This window comes from Pan troglodytes, chromosome 11 (genome assembly GCF_028858775.2).
Source record: "Pan troglodytes isolate AG18354 chromosome 11, NHGRI_mPanTro3-v2.0_pri, whole genome shotgun sequence".
Classification (NCBI taxonomy): domain Eukaryota; kingdom Metazoa; phylum Chordata; class Mammalia; order Primates; family Hominidae; genus Pan; species Pan troglodytes.
Window position 1 is genome coordinate 26,151,281 of NC_072409.2, and position 12,921 is coordinate 26,164,201.

General features: G+C 40.6%; 1 protein-coding gene across 35 annotated transcripts in view; it reads left to right on the top strand.

Annotated features, from left to right (window-relative positions):
* The window catches only part of PTBP3 (polypyrimidine tract binding protein 3), a 161,300-nt gene that overhangs the window by 50,368 nt on the left and 98,011 nt on the right, over positions 1–12,921 (top strand).

The window sequence follows — 12,921 nt, forward strand, 5'->3', positions numbered from 1 at the left end:
CCTGGTACCAAAGCCTGACTTTTTTTTCGTTATACCTAGCTGTCAGCAATGAGAGTTCTGTCTAAAAGGCAAACATCCAGAGAGCTGGATAATTAGTATTTTATAATAATGATTCTTCTAGGTTATAAATCATTTCAGTTTTACCAAAGTCTTTTCATTTATTGGATTTTTTTTTTTTGAGGCGGAGCCTCCCTGTTGCCCAGGCTGGGGAACAGTGGTACAATCTCAGCTTACTACAACCTCCACCTTCGAAGGGGTTCAAGTGATTCTTCTGCCTCAGCCTCCTGAGTAGCTGGGATTACAGACACATGCCACCATGCCTGGCTAATTTTTTTGTATTTTTAATAGAGACGAGGTTTCGACACGTTGCCCAGGCTGGTCTCCAACTCCTGACCTCAGGTGATCCGCCCTCCTTGGCCTCCCGAAGTGCTAGGATTACAGGTGTGAGCCACCGCACCCGGCCCATTTATTGGATTTTTAAATATAAATTAAGTAAACAGTGCTCATCTGTATGAGACTTAAAATATCTGGGTGTTCTAAAGGTTCCCTTAGTAATTTAATATTTGATATAGCTGAGTTGAGAATCTAGTTCTAGAAGCCACTTACAGTTCAGATTATTGTAGAAAGAAATAATTCATCTTTGTTTACATGTATCTTACACATTATAGATTGACTTATGTAAATTTGTTCCACCACTTTGGGTCCATCTGTGTTCATCATCTCTTCTTGTTAGCAAATTTCAGTGCTCCTACTTTATTTGCATTTGTTGGACCTGACAGTGGTGTTCATTCATGGTTTTTTGTTTGTTTTTAACTCTGTCACCTAGGCTGGAGTGCAGTGGTGGCATGATCATAGTTCATTGCAGCCTCTAACTCCTGAGCTCAAGCCATCCTTTCACCTCAGCCTCCAAAGTAGCTAGTAAATCTACAAGCGTGCACCACCATGCCCAGCTGGGATTTTGCTGTGTTGCCCAGGCTGGTCTCAAACTCTTGGCCTCTCAAAGTGCTGGGATTGCAGGCATGAGCCACTGCGCCTGCCCGAAAGATATGTCTTCATAAGTGAAAGAAGATTTAAATGTTAGATGCAGGAACCATATTTGAATACAAAATTTGGCTTTCTGACTACCTGCTTTTAGCAAGCACTTTGTAAACAAAGATCAGATCCTACTCTGAAGAGAAGATAAGCTTATTAGTTGGTTCAGTAGCAATCTATATTTTTATAGGCTTAGATCTGGGAATGTAAAATTATGCATTATCTGGAGAAATTTCTCTAAGATTGTTCTTTTTGGATTCCATCCAAGGAATCTTAATTACCAAGTAAATACTAAGAGGCCAATAAGGCTCATAATTCATCTAGATTGTGTGAAAGATAATCTAGCAGTTACTTAATTTCCCTTGTATGCCATCTGAATATGACACAACAAATGGTTTCAGCCAGTGGCAAGAGTGGATTTCAGGTTGTCTTCCATAAGTTGCTTCCCTGGATTCAGAAGAGTAATATGGACTTTTAAAAAAAGAATTGAAAATACTCTGTAGTATAATATAAAATCCATCGTTTTAGAGAAAGAAAACTGAGTTGTTTTTAGAGATTAAGTGATTCACCAAAATGTGTCATGAGGGCAGGGATTTTTGCTATTTTCTTCACTACTGTGTTTCCAGTGTCTGTCACATAATAAGCTCTCAGAAATACTTGATGAGTGAATGAATGCCAAATTGTCACATGGCTAGTTAGGTAGAATACTTATACAGGAACTTAAGCTTTCTCATTTTGCTAGTGTTTTTTTTTTTTTCCTCTATTAGTCATATACTATGGTGAGAAAGAAATCATTTCATTTTTTAAATTGGAATTTTCTTGAAGACAGGTAACATTTTTCAGGCAGCTTAGGGCTGTCTCATGTTATACCTAAGTGTATACCTTGGATGTTATTTGTGGTGTTACAATTTTTTGAGCCTTGCCAAAATTAAGAAAATTAGTTTCTAATACTACTTTCATGAAAAATTTGTTTTATTTCTTCATGTAATTTTTTTGAGACGGTGGTCTCCCTCTGTTGCCCCAGGCTGGAGTGCAGTGGCGCAATCTCGGCTCACTGCAATCTCCACCTCCTGGGTTCAAGTGATTCTCCTGCCTCAGCGTCCTGAGTAGCTGGGCTACAGGCACACGCCACCATGCTCGGCTAATTTTTTTTTGTATTTTTAGTAGAAACAGGGTTTCACCATATTGGCCAGGCTGGTCTCAAACTCCTAACCTCGTGATCTGCCCAGCTCGGCCTCCCAAAGTGCTGGGATTACAGGCGTGAGCCACTGTGCCCGGCCTTCTTCATGTAATTTTTATATTTTGAAATGCTTATTGGGAAACTGAGACGTATTTGCTATATTTTTTTTTTCTTTGAAGGCAGGCTCTACCTCTGTCATTGCCCGGGCTGAAGTACAGTGGCACAATCATGGCTCACTGCATTCTCCACCTCTAAGGCCCAAGTGATCCTCCTACTTCAGCCCCCTGAGTAGCTAGGACCACACCCTGCTAATGTTTAAGTTTTTTTGTAGAGACGAAGGCCTCACCATGTTGTCCAGGCTGGTGTTGAACCCCTGGCCTCAAGTGATTCTCCTGCCTCAGCCTCCTAAAGTGCTAGGATTACAGGTGTGAGCCACCACACCCAAGCATAATTGCTGTCTTTAATTTTGAATTCTTTTAAATGAAGAACCAACTAGATGATAATGAGTGATAACTGTACATGTTTTAAGAACTTTATTATACCAGATAAATCAAAGTGTCAGACTGTGGATAACATAGCATTTTGTGTGTGTACAGCTTATACTTTAATTATTAACTAGCTGGCTTATTTTAAACTTGAATATTCCTCATAATCCTGGTTATTTTTTCAAAATACTGTAGTAGCGATTAGAGTATGATTTTAAGAAAATGATAGTCTTACATATCAAATATGTTTTAGACTTTTTCTGGGTTTTCCTATTTTAAGTGAGTAGATGAGTATGAAAAACTCACATATATGGGAAGGACTTCTAGTGATTATCATGCCTGTCAGTATATAGAAGAGAACAATATAGCATATTTAAATTAATTTTGAGGATTAGTTTTCTGTTTGCTTGACCAAGGGTTGGCAAACTATGGCTATGGGCCACATTCGGCTTGCCACCTGTTTTTGTAGTTTTACTGAAACACAGCTGTGCTCATTCATATTGTCCGTGGCTGCTTTCAAACTACAAAGGCAGTCGTAGTTGTAGTGGAGACTGCAAAGCCTAAAATACTTACTCTCTGGCCCTTTACAGAAAACGTTTGCCTGCTGCTGTGCTTGAGCTATAGGAAATGTAGAAGGCATTTGCTGCAATCCTTTTCCTTTTAAACTGAGCTGTAATTTACATAGAATGAAATGCACATGTCTTAAGGGTACAATTCAGTAAAATTTGACACTTGTATCCACTGGCGTTTCCTGTATACCTCATTCAAGATAATAGAACACGCAGTCTAGAAAGTTCCCTGTTGCCTCTTTCCAGACCCAGTTTAGGCAGCTCTTCTGATTTCTATCACCAGAGATTAGTTTTACCTGTTTTGTTTGTTTGTTTGAGACAGGGTCTCACTGTGTAGCTCAGACTGGAGTGCAGTGGTGTGATCAAGGCTTACTGCAGTCTCAACTTCCTGGGCTCAGGTGATCTTCCTGCCTCAGCCTCCTGTGTAGCTGGTACTACAGGTGCGCTCCACCGCTCCGGGCTAATTTTTGTGTTTTTTGTAGAGACTAGGTTTCGCCATGTTGCCCAGGCTGGTCTCCTGGGCTCAAGCCATCTGCTTGCCTCGGCCACCCGAAGTACTGGGGTTACAGGCATGAGCCACCGTGCTTGTCCAGTTTTACCTGTTTTTGAACCTCATATAAATGGAATCATAGAGCATAAAAGCTCTTTGATGTCTGATTTCTTTTACTCAGCAAAATGGTTTTGAGATTCATCCTTGTTCTTGCATATATCAGTAGTTCCTTTTTTTTTTTAATTTCTGTGAGAATTCCACTATGTGAATATAATGCAGAGGTTTTTGCTTCTTAGTTCAGTTAAATCCAGGTTCTTGTCTCACAACCAGGAGAAATGAGGCATATGGACACATTGAAGGGTGAGGAGAGTGGAATTTATTAAGCGAAAGGGGAGCTCTCAGCAAAGAGAGGGGTCCCGCCAGCTGGCTTCCACCTCAGGTTGAATACCAGGCCACCACACTCCCTAGCCTAAGGCGTGAATTCCTGGTGGCTCCACCCCCTTCCCCCAGTGTGCATACGGGCCCTTAGTCTGAGCCGCTCCACGTTGATTTATTTCCCTTACTGCACATATGTTAAGTGATGGAATTTTTCACTGTGGGCATATTTAGGCAAGCCTCCTGTGCATGATGACCTGGGCAGGTCGAAGGTTCTCCGGGGACCCTTCCCTCTTTGCCTAGGCATTTTGCCGTCTCTTGACTCTTATCAAATATATAACAGTATTTAAAAATTGATTCTCATGTTGATGGACATTTGGGCACTTTTCAGTTTGGGGCTATTATGAATAAAGCTACCACGAACATTTATGTGTAAGTCTTTGGGTGTATGTATGTTTCATTCAATCCATGACTAGGAGCAGAATTGCTGGGTGATAGGATATGTAGATGTTTAACTTTATAAGAAATTGTTCAACTGTTTTTCAAAGTGCTGTACCACCTTACACTCTGATCAGCTTTATATTAGAGTTCATTTGCCTCATGTGTCAGCCAAACTGACAACACGCTGGGTGTTGTCAGTTTTTAATTTTAGGTATTCTTGTGGACTAGTATTTCCTCATTTTAATTTTGTTATTGATCCAGTGATTGGTGGTGGTGAGTTTTTTATGTGCTTAATAGGCATTCACTTATCTTCTTTTGTGAATGTTAAGTCTTTTGTCTATTCTTTTAAAGTTGTTTAAAAAAAAAAAAAAAAAAAGAGGTAGTCTCGCTCTGTCACCCAGGCTGGAGTGCAGTGGTGCGATCTTGGCTCACTGCAACTTCTGTCTCCCAGGTTCAAGCGATTCTCGTGCCTCAGGCACCCGACTAACTGGGACTACAGGTGTGCAGCACCATGCCTGGCTAATTTTGTATTTAGTAGAGACAGAGTTTCACCATGTTAGCCAGGCTGATCTTGAACTTCTGACCTCAACTGATCCACCAGACTCAGGCTCCCAAAGTGCTGGGATTTCAGACGTGAGCCACTGCACCAGGCCCTCAACATACATATTAATTATATTTCCTTTAACTTTTTTTTAGTAGTTGCTGTATACATTGTAGCATATACATTTACTAAGTTTATAATGTTTTCCTTCCCCTTAAAGAACTTTTAAAAAACTTTTCGCAGGTCCACTGACATGAATTCTCTTGGTTTTGTGTTTCTGCTTTACTCCGAGGATGCTTTTTCTCTGCATACAGAATTCTAGGTTGTCTTTTTTTTTTCTTTTCCTTTTTTTAAAAAAACTCTTTAAATATTTCACTTCACTTTCTTTTTGCTTGTATGGTTTCTGATGAGAAAGAAACCTCTGTAATTCTTGTCCCTGTACCTCCATAGGTACGGTGTTTTTTCTTCTGGTTTCTTTCTTGATTTTCTCTTTTGTTTTCTTCAGTTTGAATGATATGCCAAGGTATGGATTTTTTAGTGTTTATCCTGGTTGGTTTTCTCAGAGCTTCCTGGTTCTGTGGTTTGGCTATCACTAATTATGGAAAATTCTTGGCTGTTATTACTTTTACATGTTTCTTCTGCCCTGTACTCTCTCTCTTTTTTCTAGAAAATATCTGAAAATATTTCAGTTACTTCTGTGTTACACATTTGAAATTGTCCCACAGTTCTTGGACATTCTCTAATTATTTTCCTTTGCATTTCAGTTTGGAAAGTTTCTGTTGGAATATCTTCAAGCTCATTGATTCCTTCCTCAGCCGTGTCCAGCCTACTGGAAGTATTCTTCATTTCTGTTACAGTGTTTTTTATTTCTAGCATTTCCTTTTGGTTCTTTTATAGAGCATTCATGTCTCTGGTATATTATCCGTTTTTATTGCATGTTATCTACATTTTCCATTACAGCCAGTGACATATTGACCGTCATGTTGCTAAGCAATCAGTGGGCTTGCTGTCTGATGTGCATAGAGGCCAATACCATGGCACTTTTCTTTTTTGAGAAAAGAAAAGCTTTATTGTTGTTGAATGGCAAGGAGACAGAAGGAAATGCTTAAACCTGTCTCCTCTAGCTGGGGGATGGCATTGGTTTTATAGGCATTGGGCAATGAGGCATGATCCGAGGTGATTCCAGGAGGCAGGATTTAACTGGATCCTCCCATGTGGTGTCTGTTTTTTGAGATAGGATCTTGCTCTGTTTCCCAGGCTAGAGTGCAGTGGCATGAATCATAGCTCACTGCAGCCTTGAACGTGTGGGTCCAAGTGATCCTCCTGCCTGAGCCTCCTCAGTAGCTAGGGCTACACAGACATGGCACCATGCCTGGCTAATTTTAAACAATTTTTTTTTGTGGAGACTGGCTTTCTCTATGTTGCTGAGTCTGGTGTTGAATGCCTGGCCTCAAGTGATCTTCCTGCCTCAGCCTCCCCAAGTCTTGGGATTACAGGCATGAGCCACCACACCTGTTCAGAGGTTTGCTTCTTAATTCAGTCTCCATTCCTTGGTCCTGACTCTTGGGTTCCACCCATGGTTGCAAGCTTGGTTCACCTGGACATGTCCATGTTATGTGACCTACCACCTCGGGGTCCATAGCAACTGAAAAACAACTCACCATCTTATTACACAAAGGTGGACCAAGTTGGGTTGGTTCTGTGGTTAAAGTTGTTATTTTAAACCATGTCTGATAATTCCAAAATCTGTGTCCTGTTTGAATCTGGTCCTGATGCTTGTTTTGTCTCTTTAGTCTGTGTTTTTTCTTAAAAGGTTTAAACACACCTTGTAATTTTTTGTTGAAAGCCAGACGTGTTGTATCAGAGAATAGGAACTGAGGTAAAAGGCCTTTAGTGTGAGTTTTATGTTATTCTGGCTAGGATTTTCTTCAGTGTCCTTGTTTTTGCCCCCTCTTTTAGAGTCTGAGCCTTGCAGCTCTTTGAGCTATAATCCTTTGCTATACTAGAGTCCTGAGATGTGGTAAGGTGTTGGGGAGGGAAGCATTCCATAGCCTTTTGATTAATATCAGCTGTTCCCCAGGCCTGTGTCTGTGCCTCTGATATGTGACTTTCACAAGTGTTTCACAGTTTTTTTCCCCCTTAGGTAGGCCAGGTAGGCCAGAAGGGACTGGAGTTTAGGAAATACCCATTTCCTAGATTGGACTAAGTAAAGTTTTTTGAAAACATCAGGATAAGACTATAATTTTGGAGGAAGCTCTTGCTCTTGGGTGTATTTCACAGTGGTTACTGTTCCCCGTCCTCCTGCTAGAGACTGGAAAGGGCCTTTCTTTTTTTTTTTTTTTTTTTTTTTTTTTTGAGATGGAGTCTCGCTCTGTCTCCTAGGCTGGAGTGCAATGGCACGATCTCAGCTCACTGCAGCCTCCACCTCCTGGGTTTAAGCAATTCTCCTGCCTCAGCCTCCCAAGTAGCTGAGACTACAGGTACACGCTGCCATGCCTGGCTAGTTTTTGTATTTTTTAGTAGAGACAGGGTTTCACCATGTTGGCCCGGATGGTCTTGATCTCCTGGCCTTGTGATCCGCCCGCCTTGGCCTCCCAAAGTGCTGGGATTACAGGGGCCTTTTTGTATCTTCACCTTGAGAACTTGGTGTAGGGTTCCTGGAGGGTAAAGCCTAGGGAAGTATGGGGGCCCCTTAGGACTACAGGCTCTGAGGGTTTCTTACTTGTACGTTAGTTCATACTCAGCAGTTTGTCAGAGTTACCATTTAAGTAGTCCTGTCAATTTATAGTTCCAGCAGATTCTGCTCCAGACAAGGATACCTCGATTGTGACTCTGGATTCGGCAGTCTTCAGATTTTGATGTGGTGATTTGCCTCATGACCTTACTTCCCTGATGGGTCCAAGAATAGCTGATGAATTTTAGTTTGTTAGGTGATTTTCTTTCTTTCTTTTTTTTTTTTTTTTCAGACTACGTCTCACTCTGTTGCCCAGGCTGGGGTGCAGTGGTGCGATCTTGGCTCACTGCAACCTCCGCCTCCCAGGTTCAATCGATTCTCCTGCCTCAGCCTCCTGAGTAGCTGGGATTACAGGTGCGTGCCACCATGCCCAGCTAATTTTTATATTTTTAATAGAGACAAGGTTTCACCATGTTGGTCAGGCTGGTCTCAAACTCCTGACCTCGTGATCCACCCCTCTCGGCCTCCCAAAGTGCTGGATTACAGGTATGAGCCACCATGCCCGGCCAGTTTTCTTTTTGTAAAGGCAAAAGTGACAACTTCCAAGCTGACTAGGAAGTCCTACCCCTTCTTTCAAATAGGGTTTATATTTCTATTGTTGAGTGTAAGAATTCTTTATATATTGTGAATATAAGTCCTTTGTCAGGTGTATGTATTGTGAATATTTTCCTGTCTGTGGCTTGTTTGTTCATTCCTTAATGGTGTCTTTTGATAAATAGAAGAATTTAATTTTGATACATTTAATTTCTTTTCCTTTTAGGTTATCGCTTTGTATGTCTCATCTAACTAAGAAATCTGCTTATTCCAAAGATGAGAAGGAAGATTTTCTCATTTATTTGCTTTAAGAAGCCTGTAGTTTTAGCTTTTATGGTTTAGGTCTCAGATGTATCTCAAATTTATTTCTGTGTATGGCGTGAGTAAACAGTCCAGGTAGTTCGGCACCATTTGTTGAAAAGATTTTCCTCTCCAGACTGAATTGTGTTGGCACTGTTATTTGAAAATCAACTTACCATACGTAAGTGGGTCTGTTTCTGTATACTGTATTCTTATCCCTTGATCTAGTTTTCCATTCTTATGTTAATATCACACTGTCTTGATGACGGTGGGTTTATAGTATATCTTAAAGTCGAGTCGTTTTGTTCTTATCAAAATTGCTTTGGCTATTCTAGATCATTTGATTTTCATTTTAAAATTTAAAGTCAGCTTGTCATATTATATAGACAAAGCTATGATTTTCCCTGGCATTGATTAAAATCTACAGGTCATTTGATGTTTGACATTTTATTTTTTAAAATGTGTTTTTTAGTTTTAATTGATAAAAATTGTATATATTCATGATATACAACATGTTTTGTAATATACATTGTGCAGTGACTAAATCAAGCTAATTAACATATGCATTGTCTCACTTATCATTTTTTCTGGTGATAACACTTAAAAAATATATATATATTTTTTTTTTTTTTTTTTTTTTTTTTTTAAGAGAAAGGGTCTCGTCCTGTTGCCCAGGCTGTATTGCAGTGGTGCAATCATAGCTCACTGCAGCCTTGAACTCCTGGGCTCAAGTGATCCTCCCACCTCAGCCTCCTGAGTAGCTAGGCCTATAGGGTGCATGCCACCATGCCCAGCTAATTTTAAAAACTGAAGTATATAGTCACCATGTTAAACAATTGATCTCTCGAACTTATTTCTGCTAACTGAAATTTTGTATCCTTGACCAAAATCTCCTCAGTTTCACCCCCAGCCCCTGGTAACCACAATTATACTCTCAGCTTCTATGATTTCAGCTTTCTTAGATTCTGCGTGTAAGTGGGATCATGCAGCATTTGACTTTCTGCGCCTGGCTTATTTTGCTTAACACAGTGTCCTCCGGGTTTATCCATGTTGTCTCATGACAGGATTTCCTTCTTTTTAAAGACTGAGTAATCTTCCATTGTACATGTATACCACATTTTGTTTATCCATTCATCCACTGAGGGACATTTTGATTGGTTTCATATTTTGGCTATTGTGAATAATTCTGCAATGAACATGGGAATGCAGATGTCTTTTCAACATACTGACTCCATTTCCTCTGGATATATACCCAGTAGAAAGATTGCTGGATCATATGGTAGTTGTATTTTTAATATTTTTAGAAACTTCCATACTGTTTTCCATAATGACTGTACTAATTTACATTCCCACCAACTGTGTACAAGGGTTTCTTTTTTTCCTTTTTTGATAATAGCTATTCTAACAGATGTGAGGTCATATTTCCTTGTGGTTTTAATTTGTAATGTCTTGATGATTAGTGATGTTAAACATGTTTTTATATACCTGTTGGCTGTTGAATACCTGGGACTATAGGCACATGCTACCACACCTGGCTATTTTTTTATTTTTGTAAAGTCGCAGTTTCTCTGTATTGCCCAGGTTGGTCTCGAACTGCTGAGCTTAAGTGATCCTCCTGCCTTGGCCTCCCAGAATGCTGGGATTACAGGTGTGGGCTATTGCTCCTGGCTGTGTCTTCAATTTCCGTCTTCAGTGTTTTGTAATTTTCGATGTACCCTTCTTGGTTAAATTTATTTCTGAGTATTTTTTTTTTGTAGCTATTGTAAATGAAATTTTCTTTTTTTTTTTTTTTTTTTTTTCTTGAGACGGAGTTTCGCTGTTGTTGCCCAGGCTGGAGTGCAATGGCATGATCTCGGCTCACCGCAACCTCCGCCTCCCAGGTTCAAAAGATTCTCCTGCCTCAGCCTCCCGAGTAGATGGGATTACAGGCATGTGTCACCACACCCAGCTAATTTTGTATTTTTAGTAGAGACGGAATTTCTCCATGTTGGTCAGGCTGGTCTTGAACTCCCGACCTCAGGTGATCTGCCCGCCTTGGCCTCCCAAAGTACTGGGATTACAGGAATGAGCCACTGTGCCCGGCCCATAAATGAAATTTTCTTAATTTCTTTTTGACATTTCAAGCATATTGAGTCTTTTATGAAACAATATCTCAATTTTTTTTTTTTTTTTGGAGACAGTCTCACTCTGTTGCCCAGGCTGGAGAGCAGTAGTGGGATGTCAGCTCACTGCAACCTCTGCCTCCCAGGTTCAAGTGATTCTCCTGCCCTAGCTTCCTGAGTAGCTGGGACTACAGGTGTGTGCTACCATGCCCAGCTAAGTTTTATATTTTTAGTCACGATGGGGTTTCACCATATTGGCCAAGCTGGTCTTGAACTCCTAACCTCAAGTGATCTGCCCACCTTGGCCTCCCAGAGTGCTGGGATTATAGGTGTGAGCCACTGCACCCAGCTTTCAAATTCTTTTATGTCGTCTTTAATTTCTTTCAATGTTGTTTTGTTGTTTTCAGTGTACAGGTTTTGCACATGTATGCCATTTTTCTTGCTAATGTAAATGGTGTTTTATTGTCAATATATAGAAATACTTTGCATATTGATCTTGTGTTTTGTGATATTGCTATAAAAACTTACTTATTACCTTTTTTTGGGTAAATTTCTTAGGATTTTTAATGTACATGATCATGTCATCTGAGAATGTAGTTTTATTCTTTTCTAATCTGGGTGACCTTTATTTCTTTTTCTGACTTCTTTGTATCTTTGCCTTACTGCTGCTCCTTACGGGAAAGCAGTCAGTTTTTCTTAGCTGTAGGTTTTTCTTGGATGCCCTTTTTTAAGTTGGAAACATTTCTTATTTCTTTTTTGTTGTTCTTTGGTAACATTAATGGGTGTTGGATTTGTATCTTTCAAGGAATTTTTGTATTTCAACTAAGTTGTTGGGATTTATGCATGTAAAGTTGTTCATAATGGATTTGTTTGTTTGTTTTTTGTTGTTTTTGAGTCTAGCTCTGTCACCCAGGCTGGAGTGCAGTGGCGCAATCTTGGCTCACTGCAACCTCCGACTCACGGGTTCAAGCTATTCTCCTGCCTCTCCTGAGTAGCTGGGATTATAGGCGCACACCACCATGCCCAGCTAATTTTTGTATTTTTAGTAGAGACAAGGTTTCACCATGTTGGTCAGGCTGGTCTCAAACTCCTGACCTCGTGATCCACCCACCTTGGCCTCCCAAAGTGCTGGGATTACAGGCGTGAGCTACTGTGCCCGGCCCATAATGTTTTCTTACTATCCTTTTAATGTTGTAGGATCTGTAGTAATTTTCATCTTTGCAGTACCGATATTCATAATTGATATTTTCTTTTTTTCCTGATTGGTCTAGCTTTCAGTATTGTTGGTCTATTTGAAAAGCAGCTTTCGGTTTTATTCATTTCCTGTGTTGATTGATTCTTGAATTTCATCAGTTTTACTCTTTATTTCCTTCTTTCTATTTACATTGAGTTTAATTTGCTTTTCTTGACTTGATATCTTTCTTTTAGACAGGGTCTTGCTCTGTTGCCCAGGCTGGAGTGCAGTGGTGCAGTGGTGGATCCTGGGCTCAAGTGATCCTCCCACCTCAGCTCCCAAGTAGCTGGGACTACAGGCATGTACCATTGTGCCTCACTAATTTTTTTTCTTTTTCTTTTTCTTTTTTTTTTGGATACGGGGTCTCACTGTGTTGCCCAGGCTGGAGTGCAGTGATGCAGTCTCAGCTCACTGCAACCTCTGCCTCCTGGGTTTAAGCAGTCCTCCCACCGTGCCCAGCTAATGTTTTAAAAACATTTTTTGTAGAGATGGGGTTTTGTCATGTTACCCAGGCTGGTCTTGAACTCCTGGGTTCAAGTAATCCTCCTGCCTTGGCCTCCCAAAGTGCTGGGATTACAGGCGTGAACCACTGTTCCCGGCCTTTTTCTTTACTGTTTTTTTTTTTTTTTTGAGATGGTGTCTCACTTTGTCGCCCAACCTGGAGTGCAGCGGCATGATCTCAGCTCACTGCAGCCTCTGCCTCCCGGGTTCAAGCGATTTTCCTGCCTCAGCCTCTCGAGTAGCTGGGATTACAGGTGCACACCACCATGCCCAGCTAATTTTTATATTTTTAGTAGAGACGGTGTTTCGCCATGTTGGCCACACCACTCTCGACCTCCTGACCTTAGCATTAAATGATTAATTAACTCACTGACCTCAAGTGATCCACCCGCCTCGGCCTCCC